Source organism: Gymnoscopelus braueri (assembly GCF_963280865.1).
Source record: "Gymnoscopelus braueri genome assembly, chromosome: 24".
NCBI lineage: Eukaryota > Metazoa > Chordata > Actinopteri > Myctophiformes > Myctophidae > Gymnoscopelus > Gymnoscopelus braueri.
In genome coordinates this window covers 34,173,714-34,186,085 of record NC_137626.1, presented here as the reverse complement: position 1 = coordinate 34,186,085, position 12,372 = coordinate 34,173,714, and the positions used below count along the sequence as shown (strand labels likewise).

Genomic DNA, 12,372 nt, shown 5'->3' with positions numbered 1-12,372 from the left:
GCCCATCAGACATAAACAAAGTTGCATATCCCCCACGGGTATGGACTAGTACATTATAACTTATACAATTGGGGTGGTTGCATTTAGTCTCCCTGCTCTTCTAGACATTTAGATCATGTCAAATGTCATGTCTCACCTAGATACAGATACAATGGTAAACATTTCAGCACGTGTGCAGGAAACCGTGTTCAAATCCGGGGTAGAAGAGGAGAGTTACATAGTGCTGCTTTAATGTGGTCAATATGCATAATAAAATGTATGCATGTGATTTGTTTTTTTAATTTGCTGTGAATCCCAGAGTCATTTCTTGAGTGTTCACGGCAGTAACGTCCTTCCAATTTGACAAGAGCTGCATAGAACTCCATCTCATGAGTATAGGGTGACGAGCTGTTTTATGTGGGACTGGGGAGAGGGAGAGAGGGAGGCAAGGAGTGAGGGGCGGATAGAGAGAGACAGGAGGATGGAACTGAAGAGAGAGACAGGTTTAGAGGGGACCTAGAAGGAGAGAAAGATAGTAGGTGGGAGAGGGGTAATGCATAGAAAGTGCTCCGATCTTGGAGGTGCAGAAATGTTTTCTTTGGAGGTGCAAGAACTGCCAACAAGTTCTTTGGCAAGGCAATGTAGGCTATTCACACGTGTGCCATGGAGGGCCCCGAAGGGAGGTTTCCTACTATTATGTCATTGCTGTCCTGTCACTGTGTGTTTGTGAAGACATTGCTGTGGGGTAAGGTTTGTTGGCCTTCGGGGCTCCCCTCACTGGGGGCCTGCCAAAATGGCAATAAGCACCTCTGATGCTTATTCAGATTTTCAGTTCTCCTTATTTGCTGTTACAAATAAACTTGTAGCAAGACATTTTCCTTCCATTAATTAATTCATTTCCTTATAAGTTTGAGAACCACTGCTAAAGCTAATGTGCATGAGAATAATAAGCTCACATATTATTCAGACCTGAAACATAACATAGACCACATCCTTGCAGTTGACAGTCACATGATTTATTGGTAGAGTGAAAAAATCAGCCGTTTCTTTCTGTCAGATAGAGAACCAAATCTTCAGCTTGGTGGCAGATTATCATCAACATGGAGAGGTACTGTAACTAAACATTTACATGACAATCTACAGTCTATTATTCTACCATTCTAAGCCACACCTATTCATGTTTTCTGTTAGCTGGTGTATCTATAATTAATGCTGCATCTTAAATTAGCCTGTTGATTGATTGATTGATTGAATAATGTATTAGTCAGAAATGTAAACAGCACCTGGTACAGTAAGACATTAAAGCTAAAAGGATACACAAACAAGTCCTGCATGGGGACTTGTTTCCATTGGGGTCCTATTTACATCTAGATTGAAAACATGATTAAATTCTTTGCAGTGTTACACGGTAATTTATGTTAAATTCAGAATTACTCTAAAAAACTCCTCTAACACCGGCGTCGTCCGCCATTTGGTGATGTGTAAGATAGGGTTAGGGCTAGGGTTAGCTAACCCCACATATAGAGGTACATTTTATGAATAGGCAAAGTGGAGAAGTACCAGTGCAATAAGGGTACATGATTGTAAATGATAAATGGTGTGTGTACCACAGAATAATGTGTTAATGTTGACACAATATCAATTTAAATCTACAATCGGGCTACTTTTCTTTGAGATTACAAACTACAAACTTCAATATGAATATAAATATCAAACTCAACAGTCTTGTATTTGAAATTACACAGAAACCATTTCATATAATATAGCAAAATTAAACCAAATGGTGTATGTACCACATATGTGTTAATCAACTTCAATATTATAAATATAAAGTTCAACAAATTCAACATTCAACAAAACAATCTAGAAAACTAACACTGATGTAAATTAACCTTAGTTCTTGTTAGACACGCATTCATGGCAGGTTATGTGGGCTTTTGACAGCAGTTACAGTTACTCTATAAGTTCGGCTATTTTTGGTACTTTTGAATGACATTGAAGTATGATGAAAACATAAAAGGTAAAAAAAAAATGACATCACGTGTGTGTGTATGTCTCAATGTTTGACTGTACCTCAGTCAAGTGACTTACAGTTTGTGATTTGAGCTCAAATCAACAATAACAGCAAACCTATCATTTACAACTCAGCTGGTTCATTGATTGTCATGATGTGATCATTTTTTTCTCTGCTGATCAAAGTCCTGCTGTGTACCGAGCATCCAAAGTGTTGCTGTATAGTGGTGGCATAATAGCGTTTTACTATTGTGTGTGTGTGTGTGTGTGTGTGTGTGTGTGTGTGTGTGTGTGTGTGTGTGTGTGTGTGTGTGTGTGTGTGTGTGTGTGTGTGTGTGTGTGTGTGTGTGTGTGTGTGTGTGTGTGTGTGTTTCCGCCCACCCACACATTTGTTCATTCATAAGTGCGTGCGTGTACTCCTGAGTGAAACTGCGTTCATGTGTGAACGACTACTATTGTTACGGCCCCTTAAGTCAAAGGTATTTATTTAAACAAAAATAAACATAAACATGGTGCGGCTTTTGGATCCCATCTTCAGGACAGCGTAGTTATCATCCCATAGCCAAGGAGACCATTACAGTATCCAATAACCAGATATAGATATACATTCTACTGCAACCCACGGTTCCAGTTTCAGAAGCTGACCCCAGAAGACCCCACATGAACAGACAAAGTGGACGAGTACCTGGGGTTCAGTGCAATACCATCTAGGGCTCATTCAGGTCGTTCAGAAAGGCCCCTTTGGATTTTCTATTTCCTTTTAATTCTGCTCAGGGTTCCTCCATTCTCAAGAATATCCTCTGGTCATGAAAAACTAAACATGTATACTCTACATCAGCGCTACTCAACACGCGGCCCGCGGGCCGCATGCGGCCCGCACGCCGCGTCTTGGCGGCCCGATGGTCAAACCCCCCAAAAAAAAAAAAAAAAAAAAAAAAAAATTTTTTTTTTTTTTTTTTTTTTTTAATAAAAATATACATTTTAAAAATATACATTTCCGTTCAAATGTATGGGTTGCTAAAACATTTTTCAAAAACAAACAGACAGACATACATACAGGTGCGTCAATTGTTACAGGTATAATGCATAGTTTTCTATGCATTTGGGGTTTTTGGGGGGGTTTGACCCCCACATTTTCCCGCCCAGGATAGGTGTCCCTTATTTCAATCTCTGGGAGTTGGCAACCCTAACCTTGCCATACCTTAGCTTTTGCTGAACTGATGCCACTGGACATACACACAAAATAAACTGGTACAGTGAAAAGAATATGATCAGGGGTGCACATAACTGGTGCGCAGGTGCGCATGCGCACCCAAAATAAATAATGAGCACCACATCAGACGACGCGAGGCGCTTTTGCGTACCAACAGCTGGGACCGGAATTTCCAAGCTTTTATTTTTTAGCAAAACTAAAAAATAAAAGCCTGGAGATTTACTTCCTGAAGCCACACTCACACACTCACGCTAAAGCACGTGTCGGCCCCATGTACAGCCATAGGCGCAGGGGGACGCATGCTGTGATTGTGTGAGCCTCGCATCCTGACACACAGACAGGCTGCGACTCGCAGCCCGCTGCACGCAGCGGCTGTTAGAGGCACTCGTCAGTCACCGATGATGAACGTACCGTAATGGTGCAAAAATATGCCGTGAACGTCCCAAATTTGGCGGATAAAAGCAGCGCAGCACAGGGCACCAACCTTGGGGGGTTCACCAAACAGCGTGAGTGAAAAAAAAACGGCGAAATTCGCAAAGCGTCCTTTTTTTCTCGCGCAGCACCCCCCCCCCCCCCCCCCCCCCCCCCGTTGACAAAACTGTCCCGGTGGGCACCGTGCTGAAACCCCCCCCCCCCCCCCCCCCGTTGACAAAACGGAAAGTTATGTGCACCCCTGAATATGATGTCAAAATGTACATTTTATTGTGTGTTACAAAATCGAAAAATCCAAAATAGGACCGTAATTTTTATGGCGGCCCCTTGGACTTTTGGTATTTTGCTGAGTGGCCCCTTAGCCATCTTAAGTTGAGTAGCCCTGCTCTACATTATAACAACTGGTTGTTGATGACACATGAACGATCACTACAGTAAGATTTACTGCCGTACTGTTAACAAACTTAAATTATTAAAGTTAAATTATTCAGTCAGTCAGTCAGTCAATCAATCAATCAGATCTGTATACTGTAGATCATAGCAACTGGTTGTTGATGGCACATGAAAGGTCAATGCAGGAAGACCAGTAGGTTAACAAAACAGTGGGCCCTTGAGAACTCTAAGCACCATTTAAAAAAAATATGTATTTATTTAATATTTAATATTTGATTTTATATCTACATTTATTTTACAAATTAGGGGCGATACATGCAAGCACACCCACGCATGCAGGCATGCACACGCACACACACACACACGCACGCACGCACGCACGCACGCACGCACGCACGCACGCACGCACGCACGCACGCACGCACGCACGCACGCGCCGCCACACACACACACACACACACACACACACACACACACACACACACACACACACACACACACACACACACACACACACACACACACACACACACACACACACACACACACCCCTCGCCAAAGTCACTAGACCGGAATACCCTGACGTGAATTGATTATGCTTGATCTTGTACACTTATCTAGTGACACACAAAAAAAAGCCCCTCCCACCTCTGCCACCTCTGCTAGCCTCACTTCCTGTCAAAGCCCCCCTACCCCCCCTCCCCCCCCCTCCCCAAACCCCTTCAATTGAATAAAACTCTACTCCTCAATTCACCAGTCACACAACACACATACAGTGGCCGAAAGTAACTAAGTCAATTTACTGTATTCAAGTATAATTTTGAGGTGCTTTTAATTTACTTGAGTACTTTATATTACTACTCCACTACATCTCAGCGGCAAATATTGTACTTTTTACTCCATAGCTTTGGTTACTAGTTACTTTGCAGATTTTGATTATAAGAACATTAATCATACATTAACCACAATATGCCCTTTTTGAAACTTTGGCTATTCATAAATAGCTGATCTACAAGCTCACAATGTAAGAACTTTTCTAAAACTGCCAAATAATCGTAGCGGAGTAATAAGCAAAACATTTGCCTCTGAGATGTAGTGGAGCAGAAGCATATATTTTTTTGAAAATGTGTGATAGCGTGGCAGAGAGCAGGGGAGAGGAGAGGGGAGAGGGATTAAGCTCTATCTAGTTATACATCAGTGATAAACTCTTATCTCACCCGTGTTCTTCCCCTCAAGCATTCTGGGAACACGTTGACCTGTTTTCTTTTTTTTCCTTTCTTAATTCTCTCTTTCTCTCTCACACTCCCTCCCTCCCTTTTCCACTCTGTATACCTCAGTGATTTAATCATGTAAACGTGGAGAATCTGAAGCTCCTCTCTGTAATTTAGTAAATCCTCTCCTTCCACTGGATGCCTTTTGAAGTGGCTGCTTCTGCCATCGATTGTTTTGTTAGTGATTATTCTGGGAATTACCTTTTCTATTACTCAAATAATCGAGATGTGGATGTTTGTTTTTTGGAGGGGGGATAATTTATTTCGGTTTATTTATGTATATTATAAGATGTCAACACATTTAAGTGAAAACATTTGAATAGATATCATTTTCTGATTAACACCTTAAAGGGATATTTCACTTTTCTTTGTTTTAATGGGCCATTTTATTGTCTACTCTGGCTTTTGGGAGCACCCTGGACAGTTTTCAAGTTGCTTGATTCAGTATTTAGATATTTGATATTCATTTTATCAGAGAGAGAGAGAGAGAGAGAGAGAGAGAGAGAGAGAGAGAGAGAGAGAGAGAGAGAGAGAGAGAGAGAGAGAGATACCTGACTGTCTTATTGGCTGCTGCTGCTTTCTCTCACAGCAGACCTACAAAGCGTTGCATCCGCCATGCGATCTGGTCTTGCAGATATGCTATGTTCGGTGCGTGACATGGCCACGTGACAAGTACAAATCAGGTACGCTGTAAACCAGTGGTGGAAAGTAACTAAATACATTTACTCAAGTACTGTACTAAATACAATGTTGAGGATTTTTTACTTTACTGGAGTATTTCAAATTTGAAATACTTTTAGTTCTACTCCACTACATCTCAGAGACAAATATTGTACTTTTACTCCATTACAATTATTGGACATCTTTAGTTACTTTCTACTTTGCAGATTTAAAATATTATTACAAAACATACATTAACCACTTCAGCCCAATATAAACTTTAATCTACAAGCTCACAACACGTCGCAATGCAAGTGTTGTGAGCTTGTAGATCTGCTATTTTCAAATGATTACATGATACATGTGAAAACATGAAATGGAAGATTTCTGCATAATGAGTACTTTTACTTTTGGTACTTTAAGTACATTTTCATGCCAATACTTTTGTACTTTTACTCAAGTAAATTCTGAATACCAGACTTGCACTTAACAGAGTATTTCTGCATTGTAGTATTGATACTTTTACTTAAGTAAAAAACATGAGTAGGCTACTTCTTCCACCATGTAAACACACAATCTCAAGCAGTCGGTAAAGAACGCACAGCTCCGCTCCATTCTCTTCTGTCTTCCTTCTTTATCACAACCAAGGGTGCGCTTGTTTGTTATATCGCTTGTAGATCTGCTATTATAAATTATATGCAACTCTTCTTCATCCCATGATCTGGGAGAACGATGTGATGCGTTGCCTGTCATTCTGGGAGTCTCCAACGCCTCTGCTACATTTATAATTTAATTGGCTCGATGGACTCTCAATCAGAATCAGAATTATTTCAATCAGAGAGAATAAATACTGTAATATAAAAAAAATATTGTTAATGTAAACACTAACTAAAGAGAGTGTACAAATGAATGGTCTTTTCTGTTTTCAGCATAATAGATAATGTCCGTGATTTCAAGTGAAATACAGACTTCGCTTATCCAGTGCGAATGCACCAAAAAAAAACACAGACGTCGGGGGTAATTTCTAAATTACCAGAGGTCCCCACATAATACTAGTCCCGTGCGAATAGGGCTTAAGATACAAAGTTCATAATAATAATATGAAAAGGATAATTTACATTTCACAGGAGCAGAGATGGATAGGTATGGATCTAAAGAACAACAACACTTTGTGGAAGGGGGAAGAGAATGTAGACAGAACAGAGATATTTGTTTAAGAAAAGTAGATGTATGTGCCAGTAGGCTATTTATTGCTCCGGTGTTTTCTTCTTACAAAGTGGGATTCTCTTCAAATGATTTATGCTTGTGTCGCACTGCAAACAACGTGTCGTGCGTCGGGGTTTCGGCTCGTGGGTCGCTTTGGTGCGCGGCTCGTGGGTCGCTTTGGTGCACGGCTTGCGGGTCGCTTCGGTGCACGGCTCGTGGCTCGCGGGTCGCTTTGGTGCACGGCTAGCTTTGGAGCGCGGCTCGCTTTGGTTGTATGCGTCCTGTGGATGCTGTGATGGTTGGTTTAATGCGTCCTTTATTAAAAAGGTGCGTCAGAGACACAGCATGCAGGGCTAGCAGCATCACTGTCTGTGTGCATTCGTACGTGGGTGTGTGTGTGTGTGCCTGCACCTGTCGGGCCCTCCTGTTCCTTGTTGTACATTACATTGTCACTGTCGTGCGGAAACATTCTATACAAACCTTTGCATTTCAGGACATGTGAAAAAAGAAGTGTTGTGTTCCAATGGATCCATTGCAGTTATGATTTAGTAACAAGGTCTTGTTATTAATTCATAAAATAAAAGCCATTATGTGTGGATGTGTATTTAATGATTTAGTAACAAGGTCTTGTTATTAATTCATAAAATAAAAGCCATTATGTGTGGATGTGTATTTAGTTTTTTTTCCTGTCTATGTATTTGTTAAAATAATTTAAGAGGTGCTATACCATTAATTACGTAAACTATGAATATTCCATGTGTTAGATTTGAACTAGTACCTTATAAACAGGACAAATTGTTCACCTGTGTTATTTTCAAACAACACAATACATCAAAACCATCATTAATGTGCAGACATAGCTGTGCTTATTATGTGGAAGAGGTTTGTTATAACATATTATTCTGTAGCTGTCAAATAACCTCACATGTTGTTCATAACCACAGCATAAGATCGCCAACATTTATTTAAATCAAAGGGTGTGTGTACCACAGAATAATGTGACACAAAACTTCAATATCAATTTAAATCTACAATTGGGCTACTTTTCTTTGAAATTACAAACTACAAACTTCAATATGAATATAAATATCAAACTCAACAGTCTTGTCTTTGAAATTACACATAAACCATTTTATATAATATAGCAAAATTAAACCAAATGGTGTATATACCACAGATGTGTTAATCTTAACTTCAATATCATAAATATAAAATTCTACAAATTCAACATTCAACAAACAATCTAGAAAACTAACACTGATGTAAATTAACGTTAGTACACATGTTTTCTTGTTAGACATGCATTCATGGCAGGTTATACAGGCTTTTGACAGCAGTTACAGTTACTCTATAAGTTCGGCTATTTTTGGTACTTTTGAGTGACATTGTAGTATGATGAAAACGTAAAAAGTAAAACAAAATGGACATGGTTTCTGACCGATATAGACTCCATGACGTAAAAGGTCTTACTGTAGTGACCTATCACCTGTCAACTTTGACAGGTGATAGGTCACTATCTATCTGATAGATAGGGATAGGGTTAGGGTCTTATACATGTAGGATAATTATTGTACTTATAAGTTGAAATTTAAATGTTATTATAAATGCATTAATGATGTATTATGACATGCATTGCTGAAGTCACTGAGCAGCATTGTGTACTTGTTGAGAAAAGTTGGCTATGGATCACAAACCACTGAGAGAAAGATGTTTGCGTGTGTGATTTAATTGAATGTGTATTATTTTATTTCCTGTATATTCCAATTCCAAAGTATTGGTGTTATTTCTTTTTTTTTGGCTATCTATAGCCTACTGAACCATTAATTATGTGAACTATGAATATTCCATGTGTTTGATTTTCAATGAATGCAAATAGACACGCTGTTTGTGTGTAGAGGCGGGGGCTAGAGGGGTGTTGTGGCAGTCTCAGGCCCATGGGCCCATGGACCCTGTTTTCAAACGATTCTTCTTGACGATAACAATTAGTATATTGTTGATGGAACAAACAGAAGTCATTTTGTCCACTATGGTTTTCTTAATTGGCTAAAATCTTCCTTTGGTGCTTAAATTATGTGGAAGAGGTTTGTTATAACATATTATTCTGTAGATATCAAATAACCTCACACAAGTTGTTCATAACCACAGCATAAGATCGACCACATCCTGTTGAAGATGACAGTTGACTTACTTTTGGAGTGAGAGGTACCTGTGTGTGTGTGTGTGTGTGTGTGTGTGTGTGTGTGTGTGTGTGTGCGTGTGCGTGTGCGTGCGCGTGCGCGTGCGCGTGCGCGTGCGCGTGCGCGCGCGTGTGTGTACACACAGCACGTGTAAGTGTGTGCGTCATTTTCTAAAATCTCAATCTTCTGACTGTACCTGTGTCAAGGTGACCTAAAGTTTGTCATGTGAACTCAAATACAACAATAACAGCAAACCTTTCATGTACAACTCAGCTGGTTCATTGATTTTCTCTCTGGTGATCCTAGTCCTGCTGTGTACCGAGCGTCCAAAGTGTTGCTGTACCAATGGTGACGTGTAATGTTCTTTTACATGCACATTTTGTGTGGTGTGTGTGTGTGTGTGTGTATGCACGTACGTACGTGTGTGTGTGTGTGTGTGTGTGTGTGTGCATGTGTTCATTCGTGTGGCATGTGTGTGCTCTCGAATGCATGTGCATGCTTGTGTGACAGAGAGGGAGATTGACAGCCAAGTTCCTTGTCTACCATTGTTACCGCCCCTCAGATGTATTTATGTAAACAAAAATAAACAAACTATACAAAACAAACTTTCTTACATCACTGCTGTAAAATATTGGGTAACACTTTAGAATAACTATCCGTTATAAGTAGTTAATAGATCATTCATAAACTGTTAGTTAATGAGTTATTAATGACTTGTTAAGCATTTGTTAATAGTTAGTTAATTATTAATAACAATGCCTTATAACTGATTAATAGATCATTTATAAACCATTAGTTAATGAGTTATTAATGTTTTGTTAAATGTTTGTTAACAGCTAGTTAAGGAGTTGTAACCATGCCTTATAGATAGTTAATAGACTAGTAACAAACTATTAGTTCCTGTGTTATCAATGACTTGTTAAATATGTTTTAATAGTATGTTAAGGATTTATAAATATGCCTTATAGATAGCTAATATATCACTCACAGAGTATTAGTTAACTGACTTATTAACTGTATGCAGATTATTTATAACTATGTCTTATAAATGCCTCATAACTAGTTAATAGATCATTTATAAACCATTAGTTAATGAGTTACTAATGTCTTGTTAAATATTTGTTAACAGTTAGTTAAGGATGTATAACTATCCCTTATAGCTAATTTATATATTACTCACAAACTATTAGTTAATGACTTGTTAATAACTTGTTAAAATTTTACTACCTGTATGCTAATGATTCATAACTATGCCTTATATATATATATTCAAAGGATTATGAACAAGCTATTAGTAAAACACTTACTAATGGCTAGTTAAGTATTTGTTAATAGTTAATATATGTTATTGGGTAGTTATTCTAAAGTTGCAACTATTCCTCATTTACTAACATGAGTTAAGTATTTGTTAATGGTTAATTTATGTTATTGGGTAGTTATTCTAAAGTTGCAACTACTCCTCATTTACTAACATGAGTTAAGTATTTGTTAATGGTTAATTTATGTTATTGGGTAGTTATTCTAAAGTTGCAGCTACTCCTCATTTGCTAACATGAGTTAAGTATTTGTTAATGGTTAATATATGTTATTGGGTAGTTATTCTAAAGTTGCCACTACTCCTCATTTACTAACTATTAACAAATACTTAACTTACCTTTAACAAATCAATTGTTAATGATTTGATTCCCATTTACTAATACCAGAGACACGTTGTACAACAGCAAATGGGTGGTACAGAAAGTTGATGTGATACTGCACATATTTCACATTTTGGTACCTCAACCTTGCTCAATATTTTACAAAATAAATACCACAGATGAAATAATGAACAATTTATTTTTAATGAATAAAGAAAACAAAAATAACAAATGCATCCATCTAAAATAACAATAGCAAATAAAGAAATAGTCATATCAACAGTAATACAGTAATTAGAAATAACCAAAAGGAATACCTTCATAATCCCATCATAATCCGCCTTTACAGTTCAGATTACATATAGCTTTATCCAGTGGATATACAGCACACACATTAGCTTTAGCTTTATAGCAGGCCTTCTGCAGTAAGCAGTATGGCCACATCAACACCATGTGCTAAAATTGTAGCTATGCTAATATTGTAGCTAACAGGCTAATAAGTGTTCCCAAATTATAAATCTTACTCTTTTTCATCAAACAAACAAAAACGAATTATTTACATTAACTAATAAACACAACAGTCCATACAGTTTTCATGGTTTTGCACTACATCACCTGAAATGCATAAAATAGAATACACAATGTATACAGGACATAATGGCCCCTTCTCTTGTGTCTTGTTCACAATAACTGAACAACATCCTGCTCCTTTCAAAATAAAAGGCAGTTCAGCCTCAGAACTCCATTGAGACACACTGCCATCTACTGACACAAAGTGGTATTGGTACTACACTACAGACTAGTATAGTTGCATGAACTGAACAGTTTTTCTTCATTCAGTAGAAATATCAGATTAGAAATAGCAGATCTACAAGCTCACACTTGAGCTTGTAGATCTGCTATTTCTAATCTGATATTTCTACTGAATGAAGAAAAACTCAAGAAAAATGCCCCTTTTCAACATTCCAGGCCATGACCAGAAATTGACTCATAACTGACACCTAGGTGTTTACTGGGCCTTTTTGGGAGCAATAACCCTCAATTTGAAATTTGTGAGGTTGCAATTATTTTATTCTGTTTCTTTTCATTCGCCAGAAATATCAGATCAGGAATAGCAGATCTACAAGCTCACAACACATTGCAATGTGTCTTGCTGTGAGCTTGTAGATCTGTCATTTCTTATCTACCATTTTTGGCAATGTTCCACGTATGTTCCATGTATGTTCCATGTATTTTTATTTTATTGCCCTATACAGTTCAGTTCATGCAACTACACTAGTCTGTAGTGTAGTATCAATACCACTTTGTGTCAGTAGATGGCAGTGTGTCTCACTGGAGTTCTGAAGCTGAACTGCCTTTTATTTTGAAAGGAGCAGGATGTTGTTCAGTTA

The 12,372-nt window shown here is 38.3% G+C and overlaps 1 protein-coding gene across 3 annotated transcripts in view; it reads left to right on the top strand.

Annotated features, from left to right (window-relative positions):
• LOC308080128 (protein NLRC3-like) overlaps window positions 1-12,372 on the top strand; it is a 206,663-nt gene that overhangs the window by 124,270 nt on the left and 70,021 nt on the right. Inside the window, exon 1 of one of the 3 annotated variants that reach the window (XM_080421885.1) lies at window positions 1,002-1,087. The exons of the other annotated variants lie outside the window; for them this stretch is intronic. The gene's annotated coding sequence lies outside the window, so the exon portion shown is untranslated. Of the gene's footprint in view, window positions 1-1,001; window positions 1,088-12,372 lie in introns of those variants that run through there. 3 annotated transcript variants of the gene reach the window in all.